The sequence below is a fragment of the Lepus europaeus genome, chromosome 11 (genome assembly GCF_033115175.1).
Source record: "Lepus europaeus isolate LE1 chromosome 11, mLepTim1.pri, whole genome shotgun sequence".
NCBI lineage: Eukaryota > Metazoa > Chordata > Mammalia > Lagomorpha > Leporidae > Lepus > Lepus europaeus.
The window spans coordinates 87,336,456-87,349,285 of record NC_084837.1 but is presented as its reverse complement, the minus strand read 5'-3'; the positions used below and the strand labels follow the sequence as shown (position 1 = coordinate 87,349,285).

The 12,830-nt window shown below is 50.4% G+C and overlaps 1 protein-coding gene across 2 annotated transcripts in view; it reads left to right on the top strand.

Moving 5' to 3' along the window:
* Positions 1–9,526: 9,526 nt before the first annotated feature.
* Positions 9,527–12,830, top strand: part of INTS14 (integrator complex subunit 14) — a 28,888-nt gene continuing 25,584 nt past the window's right edge. For both annotated transcript variants that reach the window (XM_062206157.1, XM_062206155.1), the window contains exon 1: positions 9,527–9,859. The gene's annotated coding sequence lies outside the window, so the exon portion shown is untranslated. The remainder of the gene's footprint in view (positions 9,860–12,830) is intronic.

The window sequence follows — 12,830 nt, the reverse complement described above, 5'->3', positions numbered from 1 at the left end:
TTAGCACAAGGTTCCGCTTGTTACTGGTTGATTCTAAAGTAAATGTGAGACAAGAAGCCCTGTCCTACCTACCTGTAGGGTAAATGTGCAAAATCAAAATTAAAAATGAGCGACTGTGGAGAGAATACTTTGCAAACTTTCCAAATTTTAAGATTTATTTTATTTATCTGAAAGGCAGAGAGACAGAGACAGAGATCTCCTATCGGTTGATTCACTCCCCAAATGCCTGCAACAGCCAAAACTAGACCAGGTGGAAGCCAAGAGCCAGGGACTCAATCCAGGTGGGTGGCAGGGGCTCAGTCACTTGAACCATCACCTGCTACTTACTATGGTCACATTAGCAGGAAACTGGATGGAGAGCAGGCCTGGGACTTGAACCCAGGTACTTCGCAACACAAGATGGGAGTAACCCAAGTGGCAGCTTAACTACTGTGCCAAACACCACCCCACTTGGCAAACTTTAAAACATGTCATGTGTGAAATACATTTTAGTAGTCCTAAGGAAATCCTTTGGAGAGAAGGCACTGGCAGATCTCCCCAGAACAGTCTGGGATGTCCCAGACAACCCAAGGAGTTGGCTCCCTGAGCCTCCTGTACCCCTAGCCCACGACTTGGTGCTGATCAAAGTGGGAGTGGAATAGAGCAGGGGGGACCTTGTGGCCCTCCTGTTGACCTGGAAGCCATTTCAGTCATCAGCTGACTCAGCCTGAAGTTACCGACTGCCCCCTCTCCGTTGCCTGCTGTCTCCAGGGTAGGTAGATGGCATGCTGCTTTGGGTTACTTTCATCTGAAAACAAGTAACCCCTCCCAGACTGCGCTCCTCATCCGGAATAAGCTGGAACAGCATGAAGGCAGCTGTCAAGGCTGCTGAAGTTCACTGTGGTGTGCACCCCCCTGCAGAACAGCCAGCCTCATCTCCGGGTGCCTGGAGGCTGCTCTAGGTGTTGGGAGCCTGGAGAGGGGTGCTGAGCTCTGCTAGTTATACTGCTGGTGGCAGAGCCCAATCTGGTTCCTGAGGCCACCCAGTGGGGCTAGGAGTCTGTGGACCCCTCAGACTGTAGGTATTGTGTCCTGCACAAGCAGGTTGCAAGTTTGTGCAAGCAGGCTGCCAGCTGCCGCTGGAAAGCTTCTTTCCAGACCTGCCCCCATCTCCCCCACATAGCTCCCTGTGCTGCATGTGTAACTTTGCCGTTTTAATCACATCTTCAAATTAGCTGCAATCTTCCACCCAGAGCTAGCAGAGGACGGGCCGAGAGAGACCCTAAGGAGAATGGGGCTGTCTCCAAGAGACTCCTGCTATCTCCATGAGCTCCAAGCCAATCGACATACATATGTGAAACCCCATCCAATGGGCACCCCCATTAAATGGTCCAATGAACAGATAGTAATGTCTTAAAAAGCCTGGACACTTCCTGAAAGTGAGTGTCCCGCTCCGGCACTCCTCCTGCTCTCTCAGACCAGATGTTCTACTGTTGCTTGCCAATCAAATAAAAGTTTCCACTTCTTTGCAAATTGTTACCTTGCTTTTTGTTTCTATATAAGCTGAGGGAGAGAACCCACCAACTGGCTCCTGCCACTGCCCTCCCCTCCATGACCTGTAACAGTTCCTTCCCTTTCATGTCAACTGTCTGATACAGTCTTTCTGGCCCAGAAAGATGGAAAAAGGAACACAATTCACAAAGTGGAATTACAAGTGACTTTTCTTCTGGAACGATCCCTCTATTATTTATGTAATATCAAAAGTCGGGGACTGGCGTTAGTGCACATCCACATGCCCTATCAGAGTGCCTGGGCTGAGTGCCACCCTGTTCCTCATTCTGCTAATGCAGACCCTGGAGGCAGCAAATGATGGCTCAAGTAACTGGGTCCCTGTCACCCACATGGGAGAGTGGACTGCCTTCCCAGCGAGGCAATGAGCTTGGCAGGACAGCAAGGGGGCCTTTCCTCGTCCTCCAAAGCTTAAGGCCTTTCCCACCCTCTGCTAACAGAGAAAAGGAAACTCCGTCTGACATGGAAGGTCTGTGCCTAAGGCTGGTTTATTTCTAGGTCTGCATCAGGAGTTGACGGCACAGTTGCACAGTGGGAAGTGGACAAGATCTGATAGGCATGGCACATTAAAATGCCTCCAGGGCCTGGGTACACAGAGATAACTTACATTCCCTCTATTCAGAGAAAGTGGGGAGTGTGGAGGGTTGTGTCTGCACTGAATGACTCACTAATGGGCATTCCAAGGCCAAACAGCAGAAGAATGTGAAAGAGCAAAGGAAATGGGTTCAGGAGCTAGATTTACCCTACAAGTACTACTTTGCAAGCTCTAATAAAGTAGCAGGCCTGACTAGGAACAAGGCTCCCAAGGTCTCTCATCCTCAGATTCCTTATTTACAAAACCAGAAGGGGTCGGCATTGTGGCACAGCAGGTTAAGCTGTGCCAAAATCCCCTATCAGAGCACCAGTTGAAGTTCCAATCCAGTGCTGCAATCTGTCTTCCTGCTAACGTGCCTGGGAACACAGCAGATGAGGGCCCAAATGACTGGGCCCCTGTAATCCGTGTGGGAGACCCGGATGGAGTTCCTGGGTCCTAGCTTTGGCCTGGCCCAGACCTGACTGTTGTAGTCATTTGGAGGGTAAATGAGCAGACTGAAAATCTCATTCTCTCTCTCTCTCTCTCCACCACCACTCTCTTTTCTCCCCTACTCATTTTTTAAAAATGCTTCAACAAACAAACAAAAACCAGGAAAGTGCAGAGGGGTTGTGGTGGTGCGTTAACCTATCAGCTGGGAAGCCTGCATCGCCTGTCAGAGTGCTGGGTTTGAGTCCCAACTCCAGCTCTGCCTCCTAACCCTAGCTTCCTGCGAATGCAGATGCTGGGGGGCACTGGTGATGACTCAAGCGCTGGGTCCCTGCCATCATGTAGGAGAACTAGTTTGAAGCTCCTGGCTTCAGCCTGGCCCAGCCCAGGCCCCCTCTCCACTTGTCTCTCTCTGCCTCTCTAATTAATTACCTATTTTAATTTAAATTAAAAAAAAAAAACAGGAAAGACAAGCTTTCTTGTGCCTACAATGCTGGCATCTCAGATGGGTGCTGGTTCAAGTCCCAACGGCTCCTCTTCTTCTTCTTCTTTTTTTTTTTTTTTTAATTTATTTGACAGATAGAGTTAGACAGTGAGAGAGAGAGAGAGAAAGAGAGAGAGAAAGGTCTTCCTTCCATTGGTTCACTCCCCAAAAGGCCACAACGGCTGGAGCTGTGCTGATCTGAAGCCAGGAGCCAGGAACTTCTTCTTCTAGGTCTCCCACGCGGGTGCAGGGGCCCAAGCACTTGGGCCATCCTCCACTGCCCTCCTGGGCCACAGCAGAGAGCTGGCCTGGAAGAGGAGCAACCGGGACTAGAACCCGGCGTCCATATGGGATGCCAGGGCCACAAGTGGAGGATTAACCAAGTGAGCCACGGCACCAGCCCCAGCTGCTCCTCTTCTGATCTAGCTCTCTTCTGTGGCCTGGGAAAGCAGTGGAAGATAGCAAAATGCTTGAGCCCCAGCACCTGCGTAGGAGACCTGGAATGAAGTTCCTGGTTCGTGGCTTCTGTCTGGTCCAGCTCTGACTGTGGAAGCCATTTAGGAAGTGAATCAGCAGATGGAAGATATCTCTGTCTCTACCTTTTTCTGTAACTCTGTCTTTCAAATAAATAAAATAAATAGAGAGAGAGAGATACAGGAAGAGGGGCTGGCACTGTTTCGTAGCAGGTAAAGCTGCTGCCTGAAACACCAACATCCCATGTGGGTGCCAATTCGATTCTTGGCCTGGCTGCTGCACTTCCAATCTAGCTCCTGCTAATGACCGGAGAAAGCAGTAGAAGATGGCCCAAGTGTGTGGGCCCCTGCACACACGTGGGAGACTCAGGAGAAGCTCCTGGCTCCTGGCTTCCACCTGGCCCAGCCATTTAGGGAGTGAATCAGCAGATGGAAGATCTCTCTCTCTCTCTCTCTAACTCTCTCTCTCTCTCTAACTCTGACTTTCAAATAAATAAATAAATCTTTTGGGAAAAAAAAAGAAAACCGGGGGGCTGTGGTGCTGTGACGTAGCGAGTAAAGGCCACCATCTACAGTGCCAGCATCCCATATGGACGCTGGTTCCAGATGCTCCACTTCCAATCCAGCTCTCTGCTATGGCCTGGGAAAGCAGTAGAAGATGCCCAAGTCCTTGGGCCCCTGCACACTTGTGGGAGACCAGGAAGAAGCTCCTGGCTCCTGGCTTCGGGTTGGCCCAGCTGCGACCATTGTGGCCATCTGGGTAGTGAACAAGCAGATGGAAGACCTCTCTCTCTGACTCTGCTTCTGCTTCTCTGTAACTTTGACTTTCAAATAAATAAATCTTTTTTTAAAAAAAGGATGAAAATTGAATTAAAAGCTTGTTTTGTTTATTTTTAAGTAAAGTTTACTTTTTTAAAAGAATTATTTATTTGAAAGGCACAGCTATAGAGAAAGAGGGAAAGAGAGATCTTCCATCTGCTGGTTCACTCTCCAAATGGCCACAATGGCCGGGGGTGGGCCAGGCCAAAGCCAGGAGCCTGGAATTCCACCCAGGTCTCCCACGTGGGTGCAGGGGCCCAAGGACTGGGACCATCTCCCACTGCTTTCTCAGGCAGTGGAAGAGTTGGATCAGAAGTGGAGCAGCTGGGACTCAAACTGGTGCCTACATGGAAATGCTGATGTTAGAATCACCATATTACCATACCACCAGCCCCATAAAATTTATTTTGGTGTGGCCGGCGCCGTGGCTTAACAGGCTAATCCTCCGCCTTGCGGCGCCGGCACACCGGGTTCTAGTCCCGATTGGGGTGCCAGATTCTGTCCCGGTTGCCCCTCTTCCAGTCCAGCTCTCTGCTATGGCCCGGGAAGGCAGTGGAGGATGGCCCAAGTGCTTGGGCCCTGCACCCGCATGGGAGACCAGGAGAAGCACCTGGCTCCTGGCTTCGGATCAGCATGATGCGCCTGCCGCAGCGGCCATTAGAGGGTGAACCAATGGCAAAGGAAGACCTTTCTCTCTGTCTCTCTCTCTCTCACTATCCACTCTGCCTGTCAAAAAAAAAAAATTTTATTTTGGTGCAAAGTTTTTTTTAAATCCACACATAGCTTTTTAACATGACAGATTTTCATAAAGTTTTTGAAGACCCCTCATGTACAGTACACACACATAAATATGTAGACACAATTCTGCAAGGATTATGCGGGAGCTGTACTTCTGTCACCCATACATGAATAAAAACAGGAACAAAAACAAGCAACTCACTCTCAAGCACTTCAGCTCTCCAAGCCAACAGCTTGGAGAACCATACTTGAGGCAAGGAGATATGAACAGTGGATTCTAGGAAAGGAAGCACTTATTTTTCACTATTTTGAAACTTTGAATTTTTCTCTCCATAGACTTGAATTACTTCTATGATGTAAGAAATCTCATTTTGTTGTAATTTGCTCTATCTGATTTTTCTTCTCTTTTTAAGATTATTTATCTGAAAGGCAGTTATGAGGGCAGGGGGAGGGTATCTTCCATCCATTGGTCTTCCCAGCTGAAGCCAGAGTTGGAATTCCATCAGTCTCCTACATGAGTGGCAGGGTCCCAAGTACTTAGGCCACCCTCCACTGCCTTCCCACACTCATTTGTAGGAAGCTGGATCAGAAGCAGAGCAGCTGGGATTTGAACCAGCACTCCTATACGGGATGCTGGTAGTGCAAGCGGCAATTTAATCCACTGCACCATAACGCCGGCCCCATATACTTGCTTTTTCACTGAAACATGCCACGGAGGTCTTAACAGAGCAAGTGGTGAGCCGGGCAAGATAGGTGGGAGACCAAGGCATGGGGGGGACTTTTAAAATGTAGACGTTGTAACATTTTTCAAAAGAGACAGTATCCCTAATAAAGGAATGCCACTTAAGTTTCTTCGAGAAAGTTCTTTCCACCAAATGAATTCTGTTTTTCCCTTTGACTTCACTTCTAATAACCTCCCCTCCTCCCCAAGCCCCTGTCTTCTCTCCACAAACACACACCCAGCATCACATGATAGAGCCCGGGGATCCGTGGTGGATAAGGCTCACCCTGGTTCACAGAGCAGAGGCAAAGTTAATTGGAATTGGAAATGTTTAAAAGCTTTTCTTTGCTCAGTGAGTCTTTTCATTCTTTTAGAATAGAGAGAAGCTTTGTAGTTTTCTCAAACGCTCTGGAAAAGACTGAAAGAGGATTGAGAGCAATTAAAAGAAAAGGGCCACAGTGTCTTCATCAAATGCATTGCAAGGGGAGAGACATGGAGGGAGAAGCCTGGAGACCAAAGGGGCTTCAGAGGGTTACCACCAGATTGCAGTGTCTGGCTCTTATCTGGATCCTGATTCAAATACTCCAAGTGTAAAGAAGTCAAATTCACCATGTTTATGAGACAACTGGATATTTGAAAGCTAACCAAATTCTTTTTAAAAAATGTTTATTGATTTTTATTTATTTGAAAAGCATAATGACAGAAAAGGAGATATATCTTCCATCTGCTGGTTCACTCCCCAAATGCCAGCAACAGCCAGGGCTGGGCTGAGCTGAAGCCAGGAACCAGGAGCTCCATCCAGGTCTCCTAAGTAGCTGGCAGGGGCCTAAGCACTTGCGCCATCATCTACAGTCTCCCAGGTGATTAGCGGGGAGCGGGTCAGAAGAAATGGAGACAGGACTAGAACCCAGGCCTTCCACAATGGGACGTCAGTGCCCAAGTGGCAGCTTAATTCACTGTGCCACAACGCCTGCTCCTTGACTACATTTTTGATGACATTAGGGATGTATTATTAATTATTTTAAATTTGATAATAGTATTATAGTTTAAAAAATGTATTTATTTATTTGAAAGGCAGAGTTACAGAGAGTGGGAGAGGGAGAGATCTTCCACCAGCTGGTTCACTCCCCAAATGGCAGGGAGCTGGATCGGATATGGAGCAGCTAAGACTCAAACCAGTGTCCATATGGGATGCTGGGATCACAGATGGCAGCGTTGCCTGCTATATCAGGGGCTGGCCCCTGTAGTTAATTTTTTTTAAGATAAGTTCTTCTCTTTTGAGATACATCCTGAAATATTTACACTATCTGGAATCTGTACCAGGGAGAAGCGAGTAGGGATGTGACTGAAACAAGACCGAGGGTTGAACTGGCAGTGGAAGCTGGGGATTTACTAAGGCATCGCCCTTTGACTTTGTGTATATTGGAAAATTTCCATAATAGGATTTTTTCAGAAGAGAAAGGTCATAGCCATGATTTCCCAGGTCTTCTACTTTGGTGCACATGGTGGAATGTGAGGGAGAAAGGGTGGGGGGAAAAGAGAGAGCCCGGAGTGTGGAAGAATGATATGGGAGCAGACTTGGTCCAGGCTAGAGGGGGCGGCAGCAAGGTGATGAGAGAGGGATAGCACAGGAGAAAGACAGGGGAGGAAAAATGAAAAAAAAAAAGAGAGAGAGAGAGAGAGAGAGAGATGTGGCCCCCCGCTTCCTCCTCCCAAGGCCCATCTTATTCTACTTTTTCTTCATTTCTCCTTAACCTTCATCTCTGTAGAGGCCAAGTCGTCTTGGGAACTGAACAACAACGCTTCTCAGAAGAACAGTCCAGGCAGTGGGGCCTGAGGAACCTGTACTTGCAACACAGGCCCCAGGAGAACCAGAGGTCAGGACCTCCCTTTGAGCCTCAGCACCAACCCCTGGGAGTAGCGTGGTGTTTGTGACTAACCTTTACTCTGCCAGCCTGGGGATCAAACCGCTGTGCCTTCCAAAGCCTCTGTGACAGCACTTCCCTATCTCAAGGCAGAGGAAAAAAAATAAAGGGGATGGGAGATTATACCAAAGAAGCTGTGATTGATTCCTTTAATGTGTGTGGAAATGCTAGTGTTGAGGGTCTCTTGAGTGGGGAAAAGAAATCTAGAAATCTATCAGCCAGCCGTGGCTTGAAAGACATCTCCTTTAAGCCCTTCTAACTCTTTGTGCCGATGTGCTTTGATTTGATATGCACTGAACAATCTTCTGATTTTTTAATTGGATCCCACTAAGGAGGGAAACAAATCAAAACTCTTACCAGTTGCTCTGAGCGCCACGGAACTCTTGGTAGCGCCACGTTTCATCATCGATTTTAATAAATAGATCTTTTGATTTCCAAGTCTCCCAAAAGCCCATTCTTGAGGAGAACTGGGTCACCAAGACCTGACCACTTGTCAGCAAACAAATAAACTTCAGCTTTAGAACCAGGTAAGATCCTGGTGCTGAGCTGGACCTACCAGGAGAACCAGAAGCCCTCTGGCTGAGCCAGCCTCACATGAGTAACCGGAGGACACCCCTACCCACACAGTCTTGGCCCCAAGCCCCTAATAGGGAAAGGAAAGAAATCAGGAGGAAACAATCAGACCTCAGCTCTACTTACCCAGAGCCCCACGCCTGCTCAGGCACAGCACCGTCTTGAGATGGTCGAGACCAGCCAGGCTGGGGCAAGTGTGGAAGCCAACAGGTACCCTAGGCCCTGACGCTGGCAAGGCTAACCCCAGGGTCTTTCTCAGCCACCTCTGCTCTCACAAGGAGACAGGAAGGGACTGCAAGGCCCTGGGCCCACGCTCTCCCCCAGAACAGGCTGTGACATGGCAGACACACTTGGCTGCTCCTAGCATCCTCCCACCCCCTATGTCGCCCCATCCCGCCCGCCGACAGACAGACAGGCCCATGCCTTAGGTTTTCTGGAGGCCTTTCTGTTCCCACTTGGAGCATATGTGGTACAGCATTGTTCTTTGACCAGTAACTGCCCGGGAGCCGGTTGGCACCCGTCCAAGCCTACCTCTGGCTGGCACTGCGGGCTCCCCACGTGGCTGCAAAGGCGGTCACCTCTCGCTTCTTGGAGGAGCTCACTAGACGCAGGCTGCAGATGGCCAGAGGCAGGCGCGGGCCCTCAGCCATGGGGGGACCGACCGAACCTTCCCTGGGCTTCCCTCCCAGTAGGGGCAGGGAGGTAAGGTGGGCATGGAGGCTGCAGAAACCAAGAGGTCACGTCTGGGCTCAAGTCGGCTAAGGAAAACACACCGAGCTTCTGTGGGCGCCCTCCTAGGACAAACATGACCGGGTTTTTCTGTTTGTTTTCTAAGAGCCCGAGGAAGATTCTGTCGCCTGCTTGAGGACCTGAGGGGGGAGTATGCAGGGTGGCCCGGAGCCGTGAGGGTTAGGTTGGGCCCCCGTCAGTGAAGGGACGGAAGTGTGAATTGGTTACACGGTCCCGGGACAGCAGAGAGGCCCCACGGGTCCACGGGGGAGAGGGCCTGGGGTCGGGGAGGGAGGCGGGCGGGGGCAGACCCAGCCGGGGCTGCGCAGAGCGGAGGGCTCGTGGGAGGCGCAGCGGGATGCTCACGGAGACACGCGCCCCCTGGCGTCCCTGCCGAGCCACACAGCCCGGCTTCGGGCCGTCGCCGAAGCCCCGCCCCGCGCTCGGTGCGGGCGCCCGGTTCGCTTTTGTCGCGCGGCCCTATAGTTCCGGCTGTGGCGCGCGCACGGAAAGTTTAGGCAGACGGACTGTGACCTGCGATGGGCTTGCGGTGGGCGAGGGAGAGCGGGGGCCGGCGGCTGTCCTTCGCTGCTGGCTGGGGCTACGCCTGAAGGAGTTGGGGGTGAGGAACGAGGCAGCGCCCGCGCCGGCCTTCTCGCCGCCCGGGGCTGCCCCGCGCCGTCTCGGAGGCGCCGGTTCCGGGGCCCTGCGCCCGGCCTCCCAGCGCTCCTGTGACCCGGGCTCCTCGGCTCCGCGGACCCGGCACGGTCTCGCCCCCTCTGCCCGTGGAAGATTTCCAGATCGCGAAGAAATTGTTTGATTTCTAAGGTAAACGTGTTCCCCAGACGCGTCCCGCACGTGGGAGTCCTGTCTGTAGGGTGGAGCTGTGGCTGGGAGCTCGGGAGGGACCCCAAGTCCGGCTGACAGGGGTAGGCGGGGAGCCTCGGAGGAGCCGGGCGGCCCCTGGGCGCAGACTGCCCCGGACCGGTGCTCTGGGCAGGGCTCGTTCTCAGGCAGGGGGTTCTGCACGGGTAGCAGAAGGGGTCTTGGCATCTAAGGCCAAATCCAACAGGCGAGGGTCTCTTCCCGGGAGAAAGCCGACACCGAGTTGGAAGCTACTCGCGGCAAAGGTGTGGGTGCGGGGTGGGATGGGGGACTGCAAAGGGTAGGATCAGCCCAGGTGACGAGGACATCGCTAGACCGGTGGGCAGCGATTTTCTGGGTGGGGTGGGGGAGTGGAGATTTTTTATTTTTTTAAGTCAGGCCTAGCCTGCCAGAGTGGATCATTGTTCAGGAACATTCAACTCCTCCTTTTGCTTCTGTGCTGCTTACATCCAACCTGAATACCAAATTAATTGGCTTCCCACGACTTGGCCACGGCTAACAGTGTGCTCGAGAGGGAAGGCAAGCGCGTCAGTCAGGAGGAAACGCCAGCCCCAAAGGCGCCTTCAGAGAAGGCGAGGCTGGCAGCCGTGGGCACCCACCGTGTTACGGCAGATTTCATGGGCCAGGACTGGTTTGTTGTTGTTATTGTTGCTGTTTTTAAATGCTTGATCCAAATCTGTGTCCGCTATTTCCCATTCTCCAAAGAGGTGATGACTGTACTCCCCACAATCCCCAACTCTGAAGACGCAAAGTCCTGCGTGCTTGAATGGCACTGCCATTAGGAACTGGGTAAACTTGATCTGGGCACAGGTGTAGGAGTCCCTGGGAGCTCAGCTTGAATCAGCGGGATATGTGTAGCTGGTGTTCAGAGTTAAAATGTGTCGTGTGATTTGCTAAAGAATTGTTCCATGTGTTGATAGTAGTGTAGTAGTCATCACATATTTGTTGAGAACCAACGTGCGCTGGTTACTATAGTAAGTCCAGTCGGCAAAATCTGACCTACTCTCTGCCCTAGGTGAGCTTATGGTCCGTTGTAGTGTAGTAGAACCAGTGTTGTACAGGACCTCACTTCCTGAGTAACACAGAAGTGAACAAAATAGTACCAAGTTGATACACCTAAGCTCCGGGAAACCCACAAGCCCTCAGAGCTTCGAAACTAACTTTTACTTTGGACAGCTTGGTCACCCGGCTTTCTAAAAGCCCACAACAGCCAAGAAGCTGCAAATAAGAATGATCACAGATACAAATGGAATGCAGGCTAACCTCTAAACATTCTATAGAGACAGCACCAAAACACCACGACAGCCTCTGGATCCTTGGAGTGTGGGAGGAGTGATCTGGCCCGCAGTTGAGGAATTGCTGGTATAAAGTGCAACATCAGGGCATCAGTTTGCTGGGTAGTGTTGGTGTTTAGAGTGATGTTGCTAAGTCATCCTCTTAGCACACACTGTTCAGTGAGGCAGAGAAAAGGGGTACATATTTTAATTTTTTCCCACCACAATGGTGAAATGTTTTACAATTCAAAGGAGTCTGGGAAAGTAATCCTGCTTCATTCCCCACCCATCCCCACCCCGCCAGCTTAACTTCATTGATGTTGGATACACGAAATATAACAATATATTTCCAATGTTCTGAAGCCATTATGTAGTGAAAGGCTTTTCCTAGTTGACCTTCCCCCCATGGATAACATTGTTTCAATGGCAGTATGGTGAGTTCCCAGCAGCCTACTTGCCCATAGAATTTTAGGATATCACATGTTTGCACTTGGGTACTGTACCAAGACAAGTAGTCTGGCCACTGTTAAATTTTTTTAAATGAGTCCCCCAAAAAAGAAAATACTGGATATTAAATTTCTTTCCTTTTTTTTTTTTAAGACTGATTTTATTTATTTGAAAGACAGAGTTACAGAAAGAAGTAGAGACAGAGAGAGAGGTCTTCCATCCACTGGTTCACTCCTCAGATGGCCGTAACGGCCGAAGCTGCACCAATCCAAAGCCAGGAGCCAGGAACTTCTTCAAGGTCTCCCACACCGGTGCAGGGGCCCAAGCACTTGGGCCATCTTCCACTGCTTTCCCAGGCCATAGCAGAGAGCTGGATCGGAAGAGGAGCAGCTGGGACTAGAACTGGCACCCATATGGGATGCTGGCGCTTCAGGCCAGGGCTTTAACCTGCTGTACCACAGCACCGGCCCCATGGATATTAAATTTCTAACCTATTTATATCCACCTGGAGTCCTCCTAATTGTAAATAATATATGCAATATGGTTTTATGAATTTATTAGCAATGTATACATATAATCTTGTGACCTATTTTTCTCCATTCTTTTTTTTTTTTTTTTTTAAGATTTATTTATTTGAGAGGCAGAGTTACAGACAGAGAGAGAGACAAAGAGGTCTTCCATCCTCTGGATCACTCCCAATTGGCTGCAATGGACAGAGCTGGGCCAAACTGAAGCCAGTAGCCAGGAGCTTCCTCCAGGTCTCCCACGTGGGTGCAGGGGTTCAAGCACCCAAGTCATCCTCCACTGGCTCAGAAGAGGAACAGCCGAGACATGAATTGGTGCCTATCTGGGATGCTGGCACCTCAGGCAGAGGCCTAACCTACTGTGCCACAGTGGTGGCCTCCCTCCATTCTTTATATAAATATTTCTCATGTTTGGCACAGATTTGGCTTAGTGGTTAAGACACCTATATCCCATATCAGAGTGCCTGAGTTTGATTCCTGGCTCTAGCTTCCCACCAGTGTGGACGTGAGCAGCAGCAGATGATAACTCAAAGTAGCTGGGTTCCTGTCACCCATGTGGGAGACCTGGATTGAGTTCCTGGCTCCCAGCTTCAGGCCAGCCCAGTCCTGACTGTTGCAGGAATTTGGGGGATTAACCAGCAGATGAGAGCTCCCTCTGCTGTCGCTCTC